The sequence below is a fragment of the Anguilla rostrata genome, chromosome 2, assembly GCF_018555375.3.
Source record: "Anguilla rostrata isolate EN2019 chromosome 2, ASM1855537v3, whole genome shotgun sequence".
NCBI lineage: Eukaryota > Metazoa > Chordata > Actinopteri > Anguilliformes > Anguillidae > Anguilla > Anguilla rostrata.
Window position 1 is genome coordinate 50,836,632 of NC_057934.1, and position 22,317 is coordinate 50,858,948.

Sequence of the window (22,317 nt, forward strand, 5' to 3'; positions counted from 1 at the left end):
TCCTCATAGAAGGGTCAAATAAAGCGTTATAAGAAGTGATTTTAGAGCAGAATTCCTCATTCTAAATTCCTTCAATGATATCAACCTTGAAAATTAAATAAATATTTTATCAGGTTAACCATTAATCAATGGCAAACTTTATAAATGTACCCATTTACCCTCTATTAGACATGGCAACATTAAACAATACATAACATCACATCACATTTTGAATTTTATACTGCAATAGCACTATCACATACATAGAACTAAGGTCAAGTTAATAGGTAATGTGCACTAAAATCCAGGATTGAATTCAACTTTGAAATTCTGAACTCACCACAAAAAGAGAGTCAACGGTATTAGCAGGACAAAACTCTGACTGAGATTTAAAGGCCACCATTCAAAGATGAGATTTTAAGTGACATGTAGTACAATTAATTTCAGTGTTATTACCAATTGCTTTTCATCCTAGTAACATAAAGCATCAGATACAGGAGCACCAAAATATTTTAGTTACTTTATAAATATGTTAGGTAGCAGCTTAAAAAGCAGTGCATGCGTCTCTTGGAATCACATGCACTGCTTTCCTTGTTATATCACTTGGTCCATACTGTACATGTTACAAAAAATCCCTGCTGTACAATAACTCGTTTAAGAAATATCATGTTCAAGGGAAAAAGTGGGCTGTCCAATTGTCCATGGAGCCAAAGCTCCAACACACCCACGGGTCATTTATGCATTTAACCCTGCTTTGTCTATCTTATGAAGCATAAATAAGTATGCTAGAGTATGCTAAGTATAGATAGAATTTGTATCTGCTAAACATGTTCAACATATTACAACAAGTAACTTTATTTAGTACAGCTAGTACAGCATTAAGTTTTGCAGAGGGATTCATGTTTTAATGCAAGCCTAATACAATTATTCAGTACAGCTTGTACATTGCACAAAACAGTCAATCTTTTAGCATTACTTAGAAAAATTGCATGGAATTACATGTCATTCTGAGCTAAGCCGATATGCACCCCTACTCGCCATCCCTTCGTTTCCAGATTATTTAATCACTTATTTCCTCTGGGTGAGTAAGAAGCACTATAAAGAGAATATACAAGAGGTTACTGCAAGTGTTACATTTTTACTTCCTCTTTATATTAATACATTATGCTCAATTTATATCTTTGCACTCTAATGATAAGCATGCAACTTGGTTTCGTTCAGAATGGAATGTGATCTGTGTTACAGTTACAACTTGCAATGCTCCGGCTCTCCAGTGACAGCATATGCAAGAATCAAAGTTGACTTTACTAACTGTTGAATGTGTTCAGCTACCACAATAGCTTTTGTCCCATAGACCTTTTTCACATTCACTCAAGCTCTCTAGATCGTCCTTGATGGTAACCTTGATGGTAGTTATAGGTTTAAATACCGCTCTGAGAAAATGCTGTGGGACATATTTACTAAGCATACTGCAAATTACCGTCAGTGCTGCAAAATTCTGCATCACCACGTTTTCAGTTTAGTGGGGTATTTACTAAGACTGATTATGTAATCGAACGCTGCTGCAACAAGTTCATTTAAATGCACTGCCTGTATTTAAGATACGTGGCAGAAAACATTGTTGTACCGCTCCATCTCTGATGAAGTTGGGTTTTGGATAGGTGTCAAGGTCCATGGATGCAATGTATAAGTGCTGCCACCTTTAAATGTTAACACATTACATTAATAAACATTTTGGAACACAGCCTTACTATTTCAGGTTGTTTAATTCTGTACCTAATAGCCAACCGTCCTCAGAGTCATCATCACTCAACTTCTCTGACAGGCAGCTATTCCTAAAGAAGAAAGAGCCATGTGTTTAAAAATGATCTTAAAAGATTTTATCTTTTCGCAAACATAGGGGAGAATCGCCATAAATATAACACTTGATTTCCCATTTACCATTTACCATTGATAAATGTAACACAGTTAATAACGTAATGTAAATTGTGGCTACTGTAGCCATTTCAGGTTTGTACTGTACACATGCAATTCAGTCCTCTACCACCTACCGAAGGAACAGAGCAATGTGATAACCTTTGTGGGAAATATTGCCAAAATATTGAGTGAGCTAAGTAAAAACTGTTCCAGATGTAATTTTCTGGCTTTATTTTAATTGGCAATAAATCAAATCTGATATCATTTAAAAAAGTTATCTATCCTTGAAAAGTTCAATGCTAGGTGACCAAAAAACATTGACAAAAAGAGACACAAATAACTTTGCCGCAAGCGCCACCAGCCATGATACAGTAAATCAGCTGTAGCAGGTCATATGTATACATTTTGATTCTCTCCTCCCATAGTTTTGCCATAGTCTATTGTCAGAGCACCATAAAATACATATGCATTAATCCAAACATGTGGATTTCAGGGATGCCAAATTTCTCTCATTTTACCAGTGAAAATATTTAAATAAATGGCCCGTAAATATGGCCCTCACGGTCTATAGTGCAGTCTTGATTGTAAGCGATTGTAAATAGCTAAGCGGCTCGCTTTTTGTGGAGGCGCACCTTTTTCAGGAGCATTCAGAGATCTGGCCTGAAACATGAGAAACTTTGGTCTTGTCTGATGCAGCCAGCGGGAATACTGAGCCGTTTTGCGCCTGTAAGCAAATAGCCAAGGGAGTGAGGATTTCAGGCCTGAGCTGACGGGCGTGCGTTGTAACAGGCACACAAAGAGCGCCGGGTCCGGTGGCCAGGCCGGGGTGTGTGGCTGAATAATAAGGCGCCCGTGCGCGTTGGACGCAGAGAGGTGGGGATGGAATCTGATTGTTCCGCTGCGCGGCAGATAATCCGGCACGCGCCGACTGTAGCTGCCCCGTCTTGATCTCATCATCTCCCCGGCAGCCGCAGACAGGATCCCTCCCGTCCCGCGCTCGCCTGGCTGATTGAAGCCGCGGTCTCGCCGGAGCGGCAGGCGCTCCTCCCCCTGTTTACATCGGAGCCCCTCGCCTTCATTATGCATGCAGGAGCAGTTGGGTGGGAATACAGGGCACCCCTGGAGAAGATTCAAATACGGCCCAACACGCTGCTCAAAGGCTGTTTCGCCCCCGTTTTGTTCTGCATATTTATGACCTTGGAATATGCTAATACATTTTTGAAACGTATCATAGGACCATACTCTAAATGGATCCCCTTCATTCCCCCCTCTGTCCATCAAAATCAGCATTATTAAATAAAAGCATCAGGACATGGCCACAACATAGCTGGGACCTGTTAAAGCTTGTGATTTGCTAAATATATACATTTATTTGCTGTTTCAGTTTAATGTTTAGGAAAAATCTTTAGGAATGGGGAAAAACTAAGCTCAAATGCAGTGGTGCCTTCACTCTGCAAAAGAAAAGTCTACAAGAGAAACTACTACTTTATCACTTTATTGTCCAGCACAGATGCAAGGTCATTTCACAGGAAATGTCTTAGTAGCCTACCTTTTATTGTAAGATTTATATGATCTTCACTAATGAAATGTTGGTTGCATTCATTGGAGAGTACTGTCCAGCAGGTTTATGGAAGGTACATTCCCGAAGGCAGCCCAAAATCATAAGCAATCTGATATAAAATTGACACATTCTCATAGGAGATAACAATGTGACAATGACATTTGTCCTAAATTACGAAATGGCATGTTTGTTATAATGTAATGAGATAGCTCAACCAGTATAATCAGAAATGACAACCATCTCAATTTTTGTTTTTTGCCATAGTTGTTAGAGGGCAATTTTTGAACCAAGCACAATCAACATTAATGCTTCTTGTTGAATCAGCAGAAATAGCCTTTAGTCACTAACCCAAAGTCACAGTTTAGTGAACATTAGGAAGATGTTGGTTGAACTGTTTGGGTTTTCCTTGCTCCTTACAACTATTTAAATCAGACACATCTAAGCCAGTTGAAACTGCATAATTTTATGTTTGCTCAGCTACCTTTCCCCGTGGTGTATATTTTACTCTGAAGGGTATTTAATGATTTAATTCAAGTACCTTGCCTGAGGGAACAACAGCATCATCCCATACAATAAAAGACCTTGTAACGTTACTGTCGCAACTTTAAAATGTCTATGACAGCTATGCACTTGAGATTTAACCCTGGTGTTTGCTGAGCTTCTTTTCACACCATAGTCATCATACTTGCCTAAGTGAATGCATTTTAAGTTCAAATCTGGGTCAAAGTTTGCCATTTGTGTCAACACAAGCCTGGCTTTGCACAAAACATAGGTGCATTTTCTTTCATGGACCACAGTTTACAGATAATTTGAAATAAAACAATTGTAGAATGCCAAAAGGACAGAGACTTCAGTTAAACTTCAGGTTCCATTTAGTTGTGAACCTACTCGTCTGAAAAGCCCTATTTGAATGTTAATTTTGTATTTTTATTCCCTATTTCCCTGCTCAAGCACTTTACAATCTAATTACCACCACACCCAATACACCTCGCACCTCTTGAGCAACCATGCTACAAAAAAATCTTATATTTTGGTTGCTATAGTGTTTAGAATATTGTTAAATATTGTGTCTGCATATTGCATCTCTCACAACTGGCAAGACAGCCATTGATCATTCAATGTTTCAGACTGGCACAGTGTGAATACTACAAGATTCCACATAAGCTGTTCAGCTTGTCTTACTTGCCCCTGTTTGGTTTGGATGCCCCATTAGAATCACCTCACACATACACATACGCACACACACACACACATACATACGCAGAGTGACAGAGAGAAAGAGAGGGAGAAGAAAGGGAGGGTGGACGGAATGGGGGGGTGGGTCTGACCTGAATGGTCTGAACTGAAGCATGACATTTCGATCCGCAGTGTGATGCAGACCGGCAGGCAGGCAGGCACCCGAGGGTATAGGGAAGAGGCTCTATCTAGAACAATAGACAGTCCTCACACTCCTGAGATGAGCCTGTGCCAGCATTCTACCTGCTGACGTGGAAATGCTGGGGCACATTACTGCAGGAAACCGGCTGGGGGAAGCTGATCAATTCAATATGTTACAACAATATGTTTCCCACTCTCACTCCGGTAAAGCTGTATGACACAAAATGTATCTGTCATTACTGTTTGTTCTGAAAGACATACAGTTACAATAGTAATAGCAAATAGTGGCCAATAGTGGATTGTAATATAAGGCTTTGTGGATGAATGCTTCACCTATCTTACTGTACATGTATTTCATTTTTACTGCAGGTAGATGCACTCACAGTTTTCCTGGTCCTGCAGAACTCCACTCACACCCTTACACACTTTTCCTCCCCAAACCCACACTGCGCTGGTTAGCAGCATTCCGTATAACAGCTTGTGACAGGCGTACAGCGCAACCTGTAATTAGAGTGCACACTGACTGCTTGGAGGCGCTGCGATGGGCACAGTAGACAACAGGCTCCTCTCAGTCGCTGTAAACAACTGCAGCTTGCCCCGCACTCGTTTCCTCTGCATATTCTTTGCCATTTTTTTTCTCACCTCGTTCGGAAAATAAATATACACAACAGATTTCATCTGACGAATAGTCTAATCTTGTTGACAATAATGACAGCCCAGAAGGAACGGTTTTCTCTTAATTGGCTAGCATCAGCACTATGAAGTATGAGCAATATGCACCAGACAGAATATTAAGATACAAAACAAGTTACAGTGCTCCACACTGGTCAAAATGCCAGCCAATGTGTCATTAATTAATTTATCTATATAGCTGCTATGTTTTGACAAATATTTCTGAATTGATAGGAATTTTGCTGGCTGGCATTAATGCATACTTTCCTGTCTCACACTCACTGTTGATTATTGCTTCATGCAAACACGAATCGCCTAATTTCACCAGCATTGTATAGCAACATAAAGACTGCATGCACCAGCTGGCATTACAGATGCCTTTACTCCACTATTTACAACAAAACGCAACCAAACATAATGTAATAAAATCCAAATTCATATCACCAGGGTAATGCAGGGCTGGCCAACAAATGCCAGTAAATGCTTTAGATTCAGATTCCGTCTCTCCAGGTCAGGTGCTGCTCCTACAACATGGTCTATATTTACCACTGTAGGGTTGATGAGACAGTGTGAAAAACAGAGGGAAGGGTATCTGTGCGGTGGAATGTTTGTATGCAGCTAAAAAGGACACATTTCCTCCCCTGCCTAGACTGGTGCTTTAGTGTGCTAATTGTCATTTGAAATGGGAGAACGGAACACGGAGCCCTTTAATGATTAAAGCTGGCTTTGTTGACGTGGCGATGCTGAGGAGAGCGGGAGTGCTGCCGTGGCTTCTCTGCAGAGAGCTGAGCTCAGTGTCCTTCTCATCCGAGCAGAGAGAAAGCCCTGGGCTATCTGAGGCTCGCGCCGGCTCTCGGCGAGGACCGCGGTGCAGAAGGCCACTGCTTTGCATTCCGCACCTGTCCCTGCTTCGCTTTTCATTCCTCCCGTCTCTGCACACGCACATTAGTGTGAGGAGCAGGGCTCCAGGTCTGATAGATTCTGTATGATAAAGGTATGCACGTATAAAATTACACAGAAAGGTCCCGGTCATTTATTCGTCGCAGTTTGTTATGTTGCAAAGAGTGCTTTGTGAAATGCGACAAATGAAATATTGATATCCTGGATAAATGTGTAACAGAAATGACCAGCCATTTTTTATCTCAGCATATAGTGTTTCAGAATATATCCTGACATTTGAAACAACATTAATATTTTAGTATTTTCGGCTCCAGCATTTCCAATTTCCATTGGATAAACTATACCCTGTAGGACAAGAAACAAACAAAAAGCAAATGACTAGTGATACGACTCGACAAGATTCTGTAATAAGAATAACATGGTCCTTCATTCTACAACTGACACAACTGACTGCATTGATGAAAATAATTTTTCTCAGGGAGAAGATGTGCAACAAAACCATGAAACATATCAGGCGCCATGTAATAATCATCTTACAGCGCTCATTTTTCGGGAATCTGTTTCCAAGTATAAGGGGGTTATCAAGGATCGGAGTGCTCACAATAGCGTTAGACAGATCCCTTGCGACTGCGCGTTTCTCTCTAACCCTGCTGCGTACTCCAGGGCAGGGCTGAGAAATGAAAGCCTGCGCCGGGGAGCAGGGGGGCTGTGGTGCTGAAAAAGCAGCGCTGCTGCTGCAGGCTGGGAAGGGGAGGTGGAGGCACTGGCAGAGCTCGAGTCTTTCAGTCCCACGCTCCAGTGAAGCAAAGGGGAATTCAGCCTTTGAGCTGGGTTCCTTTGCTGCGGTATCCCTGCTTGATTCTGCTATCATTACATTGCTGTTTCCCTCTGTAATTTATCTCAGGATTACAGTTGCAGTTTATTTTTATCTGGAGAAAGTTATATTGGCTGCCAGGGACTTAGCGGAAGGAGATGCGTTTGTTAGCACTTGCACAAAGTCACGGTGACATTACTGGCCTGAAATGCTATATGCCTTGCTGCCTTCAATAAGGGCACAGTCATTTATTTCTCTCCATGAGGCAGACCGGTTTGCGCTTGTTCCTGTTCTGTGCCACCTCAGCCTGTCTAATTGATGATGCAGCGCGGTCGCAGTGTCACTCTTTCTTTCTCTCCTCTCCCTCTCTTTCTCATTCGCCCTCTCTCCCGCATTCCTTTCCTCATTATTATTCTTCTACTAGCATCCCATCCTTCTGGTTTTTCTGTCTGGGTCACAGATTAACCTTTCACCCCTTGCTAACCCTAACCTTGCCCCTGTGATAATGACACGGTGACCCTGTAGTGTGTGCTGGTGGCTTTGGTCCCTTGAACATTTTCTGCAACTGCAGGTTAGCAGAATCTATCTCCGTTCCACTCCTATTTCCTTCATCAGCTCGGCTGCCTGTCAAATAGGTAAGCAAAATGATCTCCCCATTGTGTCAGTTCCACAAGACTTCATTAAGCCTGTCCGCAGGTCTGCTTACAGGCGTGTTATTTAAAGTTCTGGTATTACTGTCACCTATCTGGTCATGCACTGATAGCCCTATCTCTGATCTGCTCAATAAATATTTCTGGAACATTATTTTTGCATAGTATTTCCTATTTTTATTTCTTCAGTTTTACACACTTTTGTTTACATTTCAAATTATCAAAATTATACGTTCTGTTTTGCCTTTGTCACCTTACTGTAATGTGCACTTAAATTGTGCCTTGCCCAATGTCCACTTCAACAACAATAGTAATTAAAACATCATGGCACAGACAGCCCCACAAAAGGAGAAAACAAAGGGTATAATAAAGTTAGGGGACAAAGTGGAGATTGAATAAAAAGAAAATCAAACAGGCAACGAAAGTTGCATCTTTATCCTTTACCCTCTGTAGTTTGACACTGCCTGTAGGCGATGCCCTTGATATCTCGATCAACCGGTGTTCAGGTTTGCCATTTGCCTTAAAAACAGTCATACTGTTAACTGCAGAAAGAACTAACATATTTCTGGAATATCACTGTGAATAATTTGGCAAGCTGGTTTTAAAGGGACTCTCTGACAGTGGTATGGGAATAGCGTAATGAGAATGGAGCTTGTGAGCTTCCTCCCAAGGCTTCTAAGCCAGAGTAAATGTTCCTGCACACGGGGAGGTGATATGCAGCTATTTACAGTGTGAAAGGGACAGTCATTAAGGCTTGTACTATCGATATGTTCCTGAAATTTCAAAGCAATGTGCCTGAATGTCAGCTTGTACCATTGCAGACATAAGTGTTCTGTTTTTTTTTTGTCTCAGGATCTTCACATCTCTAACATCCAGTGAGCACTAGCCTACTACATAATGCTGTATACCTGTTTCACATATGTTTAGTGGGAAAATTGGTGGGAAAGTTCTTTCGTTGAAACAATGAGCTTTTGGAGTCCATTGTCAATGTGCAAAATTGCTGGACCATAAAGGTGATCTTGTCTGACACTGGAGCTTGCCCTTTGCAATTTTATGAGCCAGTTACATATAGATGATGGATGTGAGATCTAAAGCTCCTGCATTTTATGATTATGGAGAATAAGAGGGTCTGTGCAAAACAAATGTTGCAAATCAAATCACTAGCAGTGGTCGCATGAAAGATCATGTGAATAGCTTTCATAAAAATATATTTATTTCTGTCTATAGTTGGGAGATATACACATTTATGATACTGAATATTGGCAAAAAATGTGTGAGCCATTACAAACATTAAACATACAGAGAATACATTTTTTACTGGCTTTTTACCTATTCTTATGAACAAAGGCACATCACAAGCACTTTCCTAAATGCACATGCATTAATAACAGGCACAATGTAAGCATTTCAGTGGTTGTGAATTTTTGGCCCTCCTTAGGTTCTTACATGTGATAAATACAATGAAATAAAATCCTATAGCAGAGAATAGCATGGATCACACACACACACACACACACACACACACACACACATACAGTATGTCAAGGGTTGAAATTCCTCTGCTGGAAATAGGTTGTGTAGACTGAAGCTTTCTGAAGATATGTAAAACTGGGGGTGCTGTCAGGTTCTGCCCTTTCCCCGTCCCTGTGTTCCTACATGGCATTATACTGTGCACCGTCTGGCTGGGGAGTGAGTGTGGACAGGGATGGTCGAGTGTCAGTGTGTCTGTGGAACATAGCCAAACCAGCATAAAGATGGGGGGCTGATACTGTAGATTTGCGTTCATTGTTGATGAAAAGTGGAATTGAATCCCACTCCCACTCTCTCTCTTATTAGGCACATCCTGGCTAAATGGCACACCATTATTATATTAGACTAAAGAGACTAAATGGCTCTAGTTTCTCTAATTAAACTTTAATCTCCACTACGGAGCAAATTACCTGCAACGTAATTGAGCGAAGCCGCAGTTAAAAGGCTCAGATGCAGGACCAGGCCAGAGAAGCAGACTGAAGGTCATGTTCTCCTGCAGGAACATTTTTTTTTCAAGTGACACCGATGCCCCAGAAAAGGGACAGCACTGAACCATTTCCTGTCCTCTAGTATTTCTCTTAATCCTCAGTGTGGATGTCTGGGCATATCATCAAATAGACTTTTAGCCATTCCCCGTCTCTACCTTGGAGCTGACTCCGGACCATTAGTAGTGTTTCTCTACAGCCTTTCTCCTGTGTGGCACAACGCATACAGTGTCTCTGTTCTTCATGTGTCTATGTGGAGAGAGAAGGGGTGTGTCATTTGGTGATGTAAACCAGTGCTGTGCACGCCAGACTCCTATCTGTTTGTTGATCGATGACTAAACTCCCAATGGCACTAGGTAGTGAGTGAAGATGCTGTCTTTCATTTATTGTTTACAGAAGCTATGGGAAGCTATTGCAAATGTATTTACAGCAGAACAGTTTCCAGAGCAAAATCTTTCGTTATTTCACTGAGAATATTTGATCATTTAATTGTATCAGTGTACATTGGCTATAGCCTTTGCTAATTCTTAATATGGGAAATATATTTCAGCCTCACTTTCTGCCAAGTAAGTACCAATACGGACCCTTAAACATGAACTTATCAGCATTTTGTGCTGCACCATATGGCCCTCCTCCTGAAAGGATTAGAAACCCTTCCTAATGAACGCAGCACATAAAGGAACAATGCACTGGCCCGGCTCTTCAAATTATTTCTGCATCGTCGGCTCGGTCCGAGCGCGCATGAATGGCTCAGGCGCCCAACCTCGAGCGCACGCTCCTTTTCACAGCGCTCGGCGCGCACCGGAACACCTGAACTGGTCTGAACGCTGGGCAGAGCAGGCCCGTCTCTGGAGCCTTAAAACAAATTATGCCGCCGCACCTCGAAATCCCCGAGCAGAAGGCACAAACAGCCGCGCGGAGAGAGCTTAGCGCGGCGCAGGAAGCGCGGGACTGGGAGGGAGCCGCGCTCATTATTCCTGGCGGTGTCACGGGGAGCCCAGCACAGACAGCGGCAGGAGTAATGAAAGCGGGCAGCGGCTGGCACTCAGATGAATGACATTGTTCGCCGACGAGGTGAGCCTGAACTGCTTATCGCCGATCCGCAATAGGATTTCCATTCAGCCCCGAATCAGGTGCGCACCAGCCAGCCTCATGAATAACTTATTGGAACCTGGGGGGCATGGCAGCCCTCTCCCCCCTCCCTTCCACCACTCCCACCTCCTCCTTTCCTGGGACCATTTGCATAGGCTGCCTAATTTGCATATATATGAGTGGAAAATTTAAAAAAAGGATTTGTTTTAAAGAGGTACGATGGTGTCTGCTGATAAAAGAGCACAGCATTTTCAGCTTGTACCATTTACAAAAATTCTCTCTGTCCCTTTCTCCCTCTCTTGCTGACTCTCTCTCATCCACTCCCACTAGCTAGAGTCTTGCAGGCTCTGGTGCTCCAGCTACCCTGGCCCTTCCTCCCTTCATGCAGACAAAGTGGTGGCAGTCAGAGCGTGTGCTCCGTGCTGAGCGCTCCACCTCCTCCACAGCTGGCCCTGCTGCTGCTAAGGCTGCACTACGCTGCAATCTCTCAGTTCAAACACATTGATTCGCTCTGAAGCCTCTTATCCCCCCCTGCCAGGTCAGGCACAACACCTCGAGGAAGGACGGTTCCCCTCCCCCTCTTGTACACACACACACACACACACACACGCACGCACACACACACGCACGCACACACACACTACACACGTAACACACGCACACACACAGCACACATGCACGCACGCACACACGCACGCACACACACTACACACGCACGCACACACACTACACATGCACACACACATGCACACCCACTACACATGCACACACACGCAAGCACACACACAAACACACGCACACACACACACACAAACACACACGCACGCACGCACATACACACGCACGCACGCACGCATACACGCATACACAGCACACACACAAACACACAGACCACTGTTTATATGCTGCACAGAATCCCTTTATTACTGCATTTCAGGATCTAAATGCCTTTGTCCTGCTGCAAATGGCCGTCATCAAATTCAGCGCATGAAATAAGTCACGGTGCGGTTCTAACTGTGAATCCACATCAGTCTCGTTTGCATGCCTTTGTTTGACCTTCCTCTCTGTCTAATTTGTGTACCATATTGGGAATAGAACGCCACACACTCACCCCTACGCATGCACTCACACACCTACATAAACACACACACACACACACACACACACACACACACACACACACTCCCTCCTACCTCCTCCCTGACTGCTGGCTGGCAGCGTGGGGTTAGACGAGCGTGAGGCGTCCGGAGGAGAGCTCCATCAGTCACGCAGGAGCTCCGTGAGTGCGGAGCCTGTCGGAGGCTGCGTCCTCCGCAACTCATTGATTCCTTCTCACCTCCAGCCAGCATTTATTAGCGGCCGCATTAGAGGCGAATCATTCCTCATCTGCTCTGGCACCGCTCATGCAATTAGTGCTTTCGGTCTGCGGGGACGAGACGGGGAGCGTGCATTACTGATGCATTCTGCGCTCCACGGCGTCGGAGGTCTGGTGCAGGCCCACAGCACGTCTGAAATCCCGCGTTCTGCCAAGGGGACAGCTTCAGTTTCCTCAACATGTCTCCCTATTATTTTCATGCACATTTCGTTCAACGGAAGAGGCTTATTTTCACTAGCAACTCATTTCACAGCAATACAGCGTGGTGCATTTCAAACTGTATCCTCCGATGTGCATCATGGAAATGTAAAATTACTAAACAAAATAACCATTGTGGGCTGAAAGATCGGCATGGCACACACAAAAATATTCAGCGAGTGGTACTTCTTAAAGTGCCAGGGACTGTGTGACAGAGACGGCAAGATGAGAGCTTTATTTTGTTCTTGAGGTGCACATTAGCGCTTCAGGCTGGTTGTGTGAGACAGAGCAGAGGGTGACAATACAGCCGGATTATTATTAATGCGGCAGAGAGCTTGTGAAATAGGGCACCAATAAAGGAGAAGACTGCAGAGAACGGGACTTCTGGCTCCTGGGGGACAACTGGCCACAAAGCCAGGCTTATTTTTAGGAGGTGACTCTAGTGCAAATCCCTCAGTTGTTCTCTAATAATTTTCCCCGTTATTTTTCCTGCTGTTCTGTGCCACTCCCTAAAAATAATGATTTTGGCCTCTATCTAAATACGATCCCTGAATGCACATTATCTCTATCCAAACAACATGTGACATCTTAAATGTAAAATACAGTGAAATGATCATGCTTTATTTATATCCAAAATAATAAAAGAGGATATCTTTGAATGTCTTACACTGAATTAAAATGACTTCAGAGACTCAAATAATGTACTAAATATTATAATATACTTCACTAAAACGAGGATTAGAAATGAATTCAGTCTGAGCTTTAGAACTCTGAAGACATAACTGTACATTACATAACATTACAATCACTTAGCAGATGCTCATACCCAGTGTGGCTTACACAAGTGGAGAATGTCAGTGTTAGGCTAATCATGAGGGCACAATAGACCGATTTATAATAAACAAGTGTAAATTTAACTGAACAAATCAACAATTAGCATCGTAAACAAAATACTATTATACAGCTAGCTAATCTTTACACAGATATACCTACAACATTATCCCAAAATGAAATCCCAAAATATAGAAAGAGGATAGGTAATAAGGGACAGGGGAGTCATGGTGCAGTCTGGTGGTGGGTTTTCAGTTTGTTTCAGAAGACAGGTAGGGTATGTGCTGTCCCAATGGAAAACATATCCCACCACCACATGGCCAGAACAGACAAGAGCCATGTCCTAGAGGATAGCAGAACAGTGAGGTCTATTTGCAAAGCAGGGTCTAATGATATTATCAAGATATGTTGGAGCAGTCCCTTTACCTGATAGGATAGTATCAAGATTTAAAATTTTATGTAGGTATAGGTAAGCAGTAGAGAGAGACTAGAATGGGAGTGACATAGTTGAAGTTGAGGAAGTTGCAGATGAAGGGTTCAGTGTAGCTCGATAAGAGGGATTTGATCAAATGGGAGAAGATGACAGAACTAAGAGACTTAGCGATAAAAGAGGACAGGACCAAGGACTGAACACTGGCGGACACCTGTTGAGAGGTTATGAAGATTTGAAACTGCACCAACCCCCCCCCATCCTCATGCAACCTGGACGGAATAACTGAGAGCTGTGCAGCAGGTCGCCATGTCAGTCAGAGAAGACAGCAAGACATGGTGGTCACAAAAAATTTGAATGGAGGAGAAAGAACATGCCATTGCATATTGGAGTGGAGGTTATTTTGAGAGAGGAACAGAGAGAGTTGATTGAAAATAGCACAATTAAGAGTTCTGGAGAGAAAGGGAAAAATAGAAACAGGACAGTAGTTATGTATGATAGAGGGGTCAAGAGTGGGCTACAGGAGGAGGTGGGCTGAAAAACGCTTATGAAGGCATAAGAATGGCAGAATAAAACACAAAGCAAATTCCACCAGTCTTTAAATGGTAAATAGATTCTTGTCACCATTACAGTTCTATCCAGAAATACATAGCAACTGTTCATTTAGCCTTGGGCCTCCTTGCAATGGCTCTGGGGGGAAAACATCAAATAAAAAATAAAACGGTTGTAGGATTGTGCGTGTTCCACCCTCAAGCTGACATTAGACTGACACTTAATGCTGCTCCACACAGGCAAGCTGATACCTAGCGACAGCTAACTACCCTCTGCTTACCTTTCAAAATGTATTCAATGTTAATACTTTGACCACGTGTGCCGATTCACTTGTATTAGCAGAGCATGAGGCTGTTGTGCTCTAGTTAGCAGCGTGTGATTGACCACACTGCGCTCTTCGGTCTGTTCGTTTTTTAAAAGGCTCGCTCTGCGTGAATACGGTCTTTACAAGGCTGACATTCAGACGCTGTCTCTCGGAGGCTGCGGAAACCATGACTGTGACGCTGGATCAATAGCGCTCCTGCCAGCAGGGATCTCACATCTGTTTGGGCGCGCAGACGCCTCTTAGAGCGACTCGAGCGTACTCACTGGCCACAGATAAACAAGTGCGCTCGCATCTCCGGGGAGGTTACCATGGCTACCAGAGCTCATTTAAGCAGTCTGTCCTAGAGGCGATACAATAACAGGTTTCAAGGCCAAAAATGTCACTTTTTTTGGAAAGGGGAAAATGCCTTTTATTGATAAAGTGGTGTGACTTTACACTCATGCAAAGACTTGCGCGCACATGCCTTTGTGAGAGTAATTGCACTTACAGCATCGGTAAAGGAATAATCACAAGTATATTCTCTAACAACACAATTTTGCAAAAAATTGTGCGAAAAAAGTGCAGCATATCTATTTCCATGCCTAGTCTTTGCGTGGGGGAGCGAAGTAGGAGTAGTTTCTTTGTCTCCTATGTCAGAGGTTTTAACGAGCAGCCTCTCCTGCAAGTGAGGAGAAGCTCTCAGCACGAGGCCCAGACTGGCTATGTAATGGGGAGACGGATGGACATCTGAGAACGTGCGCTACAGCATTACATCAGAAAGGAGAAGGTAATAAACAAAGGCTATGCTGTGCGGATTCCGTGATGGCGGCAATTTCCTTATCATTTCATTTGGCCTCATCCCTGTGATCTCTGTGGTGCTACGCGCGTGGCACACAAACTAGACACGTTGGGGGGTGGGCAGAGGCCGACAGTGGAACAGCAAATTTGAAAAATGCTTCAAAGGCAGGAATCTAGCCTTATGAAATACTGCAGGGAATCTACTTTCATTAACCCTACAGGACAATGAAACGGCATCGCCTGGTATATTGCCTGTGTGGTTGTTTATGTATGAATGTATGCGTGTGCATACGCACATTTTCATCATTGTCTGCATGGGGGGATACATATCGGAACAGGAAGAATTCATCTTCATAAGAGATGGTTGTTGTGGGGATCTCCGATTTAAGCCTTTGGAGTTTATTAGTACCTGTCATTTTCCAGGTTACTATTTCACTGTCAACGCTGTCTGTGACAATAGATGCTTTTTAAATGGAAATAGGTGCTGCTTGCACAGTCATGCATATGCTCACACGCTAACAAAGAGACGTCTCACTCCGTCTCAACCTGCAGTCATGCTCTGAAAATCCAACCAGGACGGATTATACAGACTTCCTCACTGGTGTGGCACAGATGCAGCTCCACTGCTTATGTCACCTTTGCAGCATTTTTTCTGCAAATACATTCTGCCATTACATACTGGAAAAAAAGATGAAGAAAAGTCCAGGGGCAGGCATTTTTTTCATCACTTCATCACAAATCACTTTACTACCATAAAAACACTGATAGAACTGGAATCTACTAAACAGTAGATTAATGAATGCTAGTATGTGCTATTACACAACAGGTAAACATCTCCATGAAGCATGCCTGTCAACCTCTGCTCAGTAAAGCAAACAGCATAACAACATATGCTGGTTACATATGCAACATAACAGGGTAAAACAGTGAACTATTTTAAATTTTAAAGACACTCTCTTGTTATGACTGAGACCTTACTGTTACATTCCTTCCTAATTGACAGAACCAAAAGGAGTTACACACACACACACACACACATACAGGCACACAAACTACACACCGCCTGTACTGAGTTGTGGCATAGGGGTGTGAAGGTGCTGCATGGGTTGTCACTTCAGTTGAGATACTGCTCTGACCTCATTAACACATCTCCATATTCAAGCCTGGCAGTGTCAATGAGAAGCTACAAAAAGCCGCCGATTTAATCAATGAAGTGGAAGGGGGGGGGGGGGGGTGATGCAAGGATTGGGGGTAGGTCTATTAGATCACACTGTATAAAAGAAGGAGATGATGTAATACATGCTGCTATTTTGCTTGTGGGATGTGTTCTTTTTTGCCTCGAGATCTTTGCTTACTTATCCATTTCCATTGTTTAAAATGAGGAGGGTGGATGCATCAAAATAGATAAAGGGGAGTGAAGTCAATGCCTCTGGAGATTTTTTTGGTGGTAAATGTCATTTTTGAAGACATATCTCCCCACCCAAGCTGCAGCCATCCCCACACACCCAACAACACAGGATGACAAATAGCCAACAGGCAGCTGCCACCACAGGCCTGAGAGATAATCACTTCTGCCGTTCAACATTTCATTTCCCCTGTTCCCTTCCTATTCTTTTCAAGCATGTGCACTATAAAGTTTTTTTTTTTTCCATTTTTGTGGGGTCTTTATGTGTGTGTTCGTGTGCGGGCGGGGGAGGGGTGATTTTCATATATATCTACACAAATCTGCATGAACAAATACCACCCTCACTTGTCCACTTGCGTTTTGAAAACTTGAAATGATGGCATTTTTCATACCCCAGTTGGCCCACATTAAAGGGAAATCCCTACTGGATCGGTCATGGTGCTTTTTCGCGGAGAGGCGAGAAAGATAATGCGATGGGAAATGTGATTACCGCAGTGCGAGGGTTCGGCAGCAGAATGGCCCCTGCACACCGTCCCTCGGACACGGCGGGGGGTGGGAACAGGAGACCTCCAGCAGCATTAGTGTGACTGGTGACAATAGCGCAGAGGCTGAGGACAGTGGGGCTGGCGGGTGGGGGATGTTCTGTCCTGTCTGTGTGAATCAGTGATGGGGAAAGTGGGGGGGGGGGGGAGTGGAGCAGCAATGGCCAAGAGACACAGCTGGCTGCAGGCGCTGAAGGACAGACAGAAACAAACAGGAAGAGGCTTCTCTCACATGGTGCGATGTGTGCAGTAAGGGTAGCTAGGATACACATCAGCTATCTATTTGATGCACATCAATGTACTATCTATAAATAAACAAATGCTTATTAATAATTACATTTGATACTACAATTACATTGCAAAAGGCTAAGTCTAACAAAGCGTGAAATGGCATTTGGCTCATGAGTACGATTAAAAATGAATGTCTGTCTCTCCAAAACGATGGTATTTACCAGACTACGAGGTTTGCAGTTCATTAATTACATAGAGAAAGAACAGATATTTTCCAGATCATCAGTAAATTTCTCTTCACCTATATCCTTCCTCCACTCCTCCCTGTGCCATAGTAAAGAAAATAAACTGGCAGCACTTCGGCAGTTAACCTTGGAGGGTAACATATGCATGTGGCTAGCATAAATTATAATGGAGAGGGAGAGGGAGAGGGAGCGAGAGAGAGGGAGAGAGAGAGCACTGAGAGAGGGTGACAGGCTGTCCATGCGTAGAGACAGGATGAGCTGTGTGATCTCCAGGAGGGGTGAGGAGGCAGAGAGCATGCTGTTTCTCTGCAGTAGCAAATGGTGCACTCACATCAAGCTTGCACATCCACCCCACACTACACACTCACTCAGCCCAAACCACATCCTTTTTCCATTACACACAGCAAGGGAGAGAGAAGACAGCTTTGCACATATCTCTAACTTCAGAATTACAGTACACAAAGTCTGCAGTCACACATGCACACACTCACGACCACATACACGCACAAATAACCGTGCACTCATACACACACTCACACACACACCTTCACACACGGTGTGGTGTCCTAGCTCTTCATACAATGTTGCTTTATCCGCCCTCTCTTTGTTACAGGTGTCAGTAACTAGGCTACATTTGCATAAGGGCAGCTTTGGCTGAAGTCCAGTTATCAAATTATGTCAGAGCAGACTGCACACAGCTCTCTGTCTCCCTGGGTCCATGTAGTAGTTCAGGATGAGCTTCAGCATGCAACCATATCCTCTCCACAACCAGAAGCCACTGTGATTATATTGACACTACTGACCCTTTGCTCATGTAGTATATACGGGCTTCCATGAGAGCACGCATCCCCACAACTTGACAATGTTGCTGTTGTTTCTACGCATTTCCTATAGCTGTGTATTAATATTTAATATTCTGCATGGTTCCTGAGGGAGGTGCTTTTATTTTTTTTCTTTTCCACACCATGGGAGCTGTGGGGGGTGTGAGGCTAATGCACTGATGCCTGAGATCTCCTCGCCCCCCGATTATTGGAAATTCATTTATCTCCACTCTAAATATCACTTCAATCACAGCTCCCAGTGCCAACGTGAGCGGACAGCGAAGTGCTTCCTGCTTTCGACAATAAATCTCCCCCCTCCACCTCTTTCCCACCTTTCTATAACCCAACCTTTAAAACAGACCAGCTTTCTCTTTATCCCACCCCTCCCTTTCCCTCACTCTCTCTCTATCAATCTCTCCAACTCATGCACACCCACTTTAGCTGTGTCTGTGTACTTGTGTGTGAGCATCAGTGTGTGTGCCTGTGTGTGTGAGCATGTGTATGTGTGCACGCCTGAACAGTATGTGAGCCTGTGTGTGTGTGTCTCTGAATCTTTGTGTATGAGCCTGTGTGTGCCTGTACACATGTGCCTGTGAATCTGTGTGTATGAGCCTGTGTGTGTGTGCCTGTGTGTGTGAGCATGTGCATGCCTGTGTGAGCATGTTTATGTGTGCGCGCCTGAACAGTATGTGAGCCTGTGTGTGTGCGTCTGTGAATCTGTGTGTATGAGCCTGTGTGTGTGTGTACGTCTGTGAATCTGTGTGTATGAGCCCGTGTGTGTGTGTGCGTCTGTGAATCTGTGTGTATGAGCCTGTGTGTGTGTGTGCGCTGTGAATCTGTGTGGTTGAACCAGTGTGTGTGTGTCTTTGTCTGTGCGCCTGTGTGCTCTCTCTGAGGACTTCTTTGGTTTCCTCACAGCAGAAATGACCTGCATAGTAAAGGAAGTTGAAGCACTGCTTCAGTGGATGGAACAGTTATAAGTACAATTAGAGGACAGCACTGAGGGGGGATGTGCTTTCAGAAGACAATGTGTAATACTAGGAGTGATCAATGTATGAGATCAGAATGCACTGGTTTACAGTAACAAGCTGTCTTTAAGATGAAGTCACTGTAATTCCATTTCCACAGGAAATGAAATCAGATTTCAATTTGGTACTAAAATTCTACTGTTTGGAATATCAGCAATCTTATTGGCTTTGATGTTTAACCCCTAACCCTCATTCGACATGCACCAATTGCGATAAAGCATGCATCTAAAACTGGGACTGAACTCTGCACGGAGTACCAGTTTTAGGAGAGATAAGTGGACATTCTGTGATTCTCTGCTGCCGCGGTGCTATGCTGTTTGGAGCTTGAGCTGCATCAACCAGCACCTCATTATTATTCCAAAACTGAAATGTGGCTCTCTCTTTATTCCGCGAGTCTCCCACAGGCAGACAGATGCCTGTACTCTAATGATTGTCATCATCCTCCACGTCTCCCACTTTCTGTTCCACAGTAATCAATATTGAGAGAGCAGCTGAAAATATTTTGAGATGAGGTCAATTCAATGTGCTCAGCATTGTACTGTGCGGGGGAAAAAACAGAAACAAGCAGGATAGTGTGATAGTCCACCCTCCTTTTGTATTTTTTGCTTTATTCAGCCAGGTAGAAAGCAGGAGAGAGGGTAACAGACAGAGAAGGTGCCGCAGCTGAGAGAGCGCCATGGCGGGGGGCCAAACCCCCCACGCGTGCGGGGGAACACGCATATGGCAGGAGAGCCGGCTGCCCTACGGACTGCATCACACATCTCGCCCGCGCCAAGCTTTCTGAAAGGGGTGGCTGTACTCCACCCACTCCCACGCTACAGTGCTCCGCACTAGCTTCTCTCGTAAAAACAGCGTGTTCATACCCGACACACGGTACACGTCTTTGCGTTTTTGCATTTTTAAAAGTACGTTTGTATCCGATGAACCTGAAAGGTTTCAGACCGCACACGAACGAGCGCTCCGGCCGTTAGTCAGACTCCTGGGAGAGGAGAGCAGAACGTAAGTGACACCTGTGCGGGAGCGGAAATGTACGGGTCGGGGCTGAAACGGGCCGATGAGTCCGGCGCGGCCGGCAGGCTGTCCGCGGCTCGCTCCGGGGGCCGAGCGGCGGTGGAGCGTCCGCTGGCCTGACTCGGCGCGTCGGCGTACGCCCCCGCTGATGGATGAGCGCTGTCACGCGCGCGCCTCCGTCTCCGTCTCTCTGACCCCTCGCCCCGCTCGCCGGCTAGGCGCTAACGGAACTGTGGCCCGACACTGCCCGTCTCCGTTTCAGGGACGCAGAAAACGACGCTTCCCCTGTAATGGCCCCAGGCTCTCTGTCAGCCCGCCCGGCCTCTGCTGTCGGAATGCCTTCGCCCGCTAGGAGCGGGGGAGCTCTTTTCACGGGATTTGTGACTTGGGTTGCCACGACAGACAATTTGCAGTGGGACCGCTTTTGTCTTAATGCTGGATTTTCTCAAACGTAACAAAAGGGCTCTCCAGCAGAGCTGGAACCATCTTTTAAAAAGATTCTTTTTTTTATCTCATATGGGCAAAACAATAAAACACAGACAGTGTCATTTCTGAACATATATTCACATGGCTCAGGACATCACATGACCACATCCCTCACGGGGCACATCCCCAAAGCCAACTCTTCCACAAATGTCCCTGTCCTCCAGCCACGGTTACCATAGAAACAGAATGCCCAGTCCACCACAGGCAAAGGAACATGAAATGACCACGCAGTGATGTAATATCTGACTGTAGAACAAAGGAGATGGGAGATCAAAGTCATGTAGAGATGATAAGCAAAATGTTCTCAGGCTTGATTAACCATCCAGAAACAATTCATTCAGCAAACAAACCATATTCTAATTCCATTTCACCTCTAAGCCAGTCATACTGAAGCATTTGTAATTAGAACCTGATACAGCTTTAGTTGTTGCACGGTTCAAGAGCTATGTTCACAGGACAGGCATATGATGTTTAATAAATAACAACCCTGACTGACAGGTAACAGACACAAGGTAAGTTATAGCAATCACAGCCCAAACCACAGCTATGACACCTTCATACGGATCTAATCAATTATCCTCCAAAAACACAAATCTTTTACTAATAGGCTTGTGAACCAACAGCCATATGGAAATAACTCATTTCTGCACACACTAGCTTAATCATGGCTTATCATTCCAGAAGCATACAGAGGCTATGACAGCAGAATATTCCCAGAGAGCTGGAGGTGCAGAAAGCTTTGTGGCCTACTTTGTTTTGCATTGTGTTCTGTCAGGCCGAGATGCTGCCATCTCTTCTGGTGGTGTGCCTCCCCACGACAGGAACCTTAATTTGGCATTCCCTAGGGGGGGGGAGGCTTTGATGCAACACATCAGAGAAGGACCTCTCTCACGCTCACACCAAACCCAACATGTCAGCGGCCCGGCCGCGTGGAGCAGCACTCTGTATCTGCTCTGTGCAGCTGGCTCAGCTGAGCATCGGCGCATCGCTTGTGTTTGGCGGCACTTTCTAGTGTTCATAATCTACTCGGGCACACAGGCCAGCATAGACACAGGTGCACACACTCATAATATGCACCATTTT

General features: G+C 44.4%; 1 protein-coding gene across 1 annotated transcript in view; it reads right to left on the reverse strand.

Annotated features, from left to right (window-relative positions):
* Nucleotides 1–22,317, reverse strand: part of LOC135248355 (retinoic acid-induced protein 1-like) — a 35,263-nt gene that overhangs the window by 8,184 nt on the left and 4,762 nt on the right. The window lies entirely within an intron of this gene.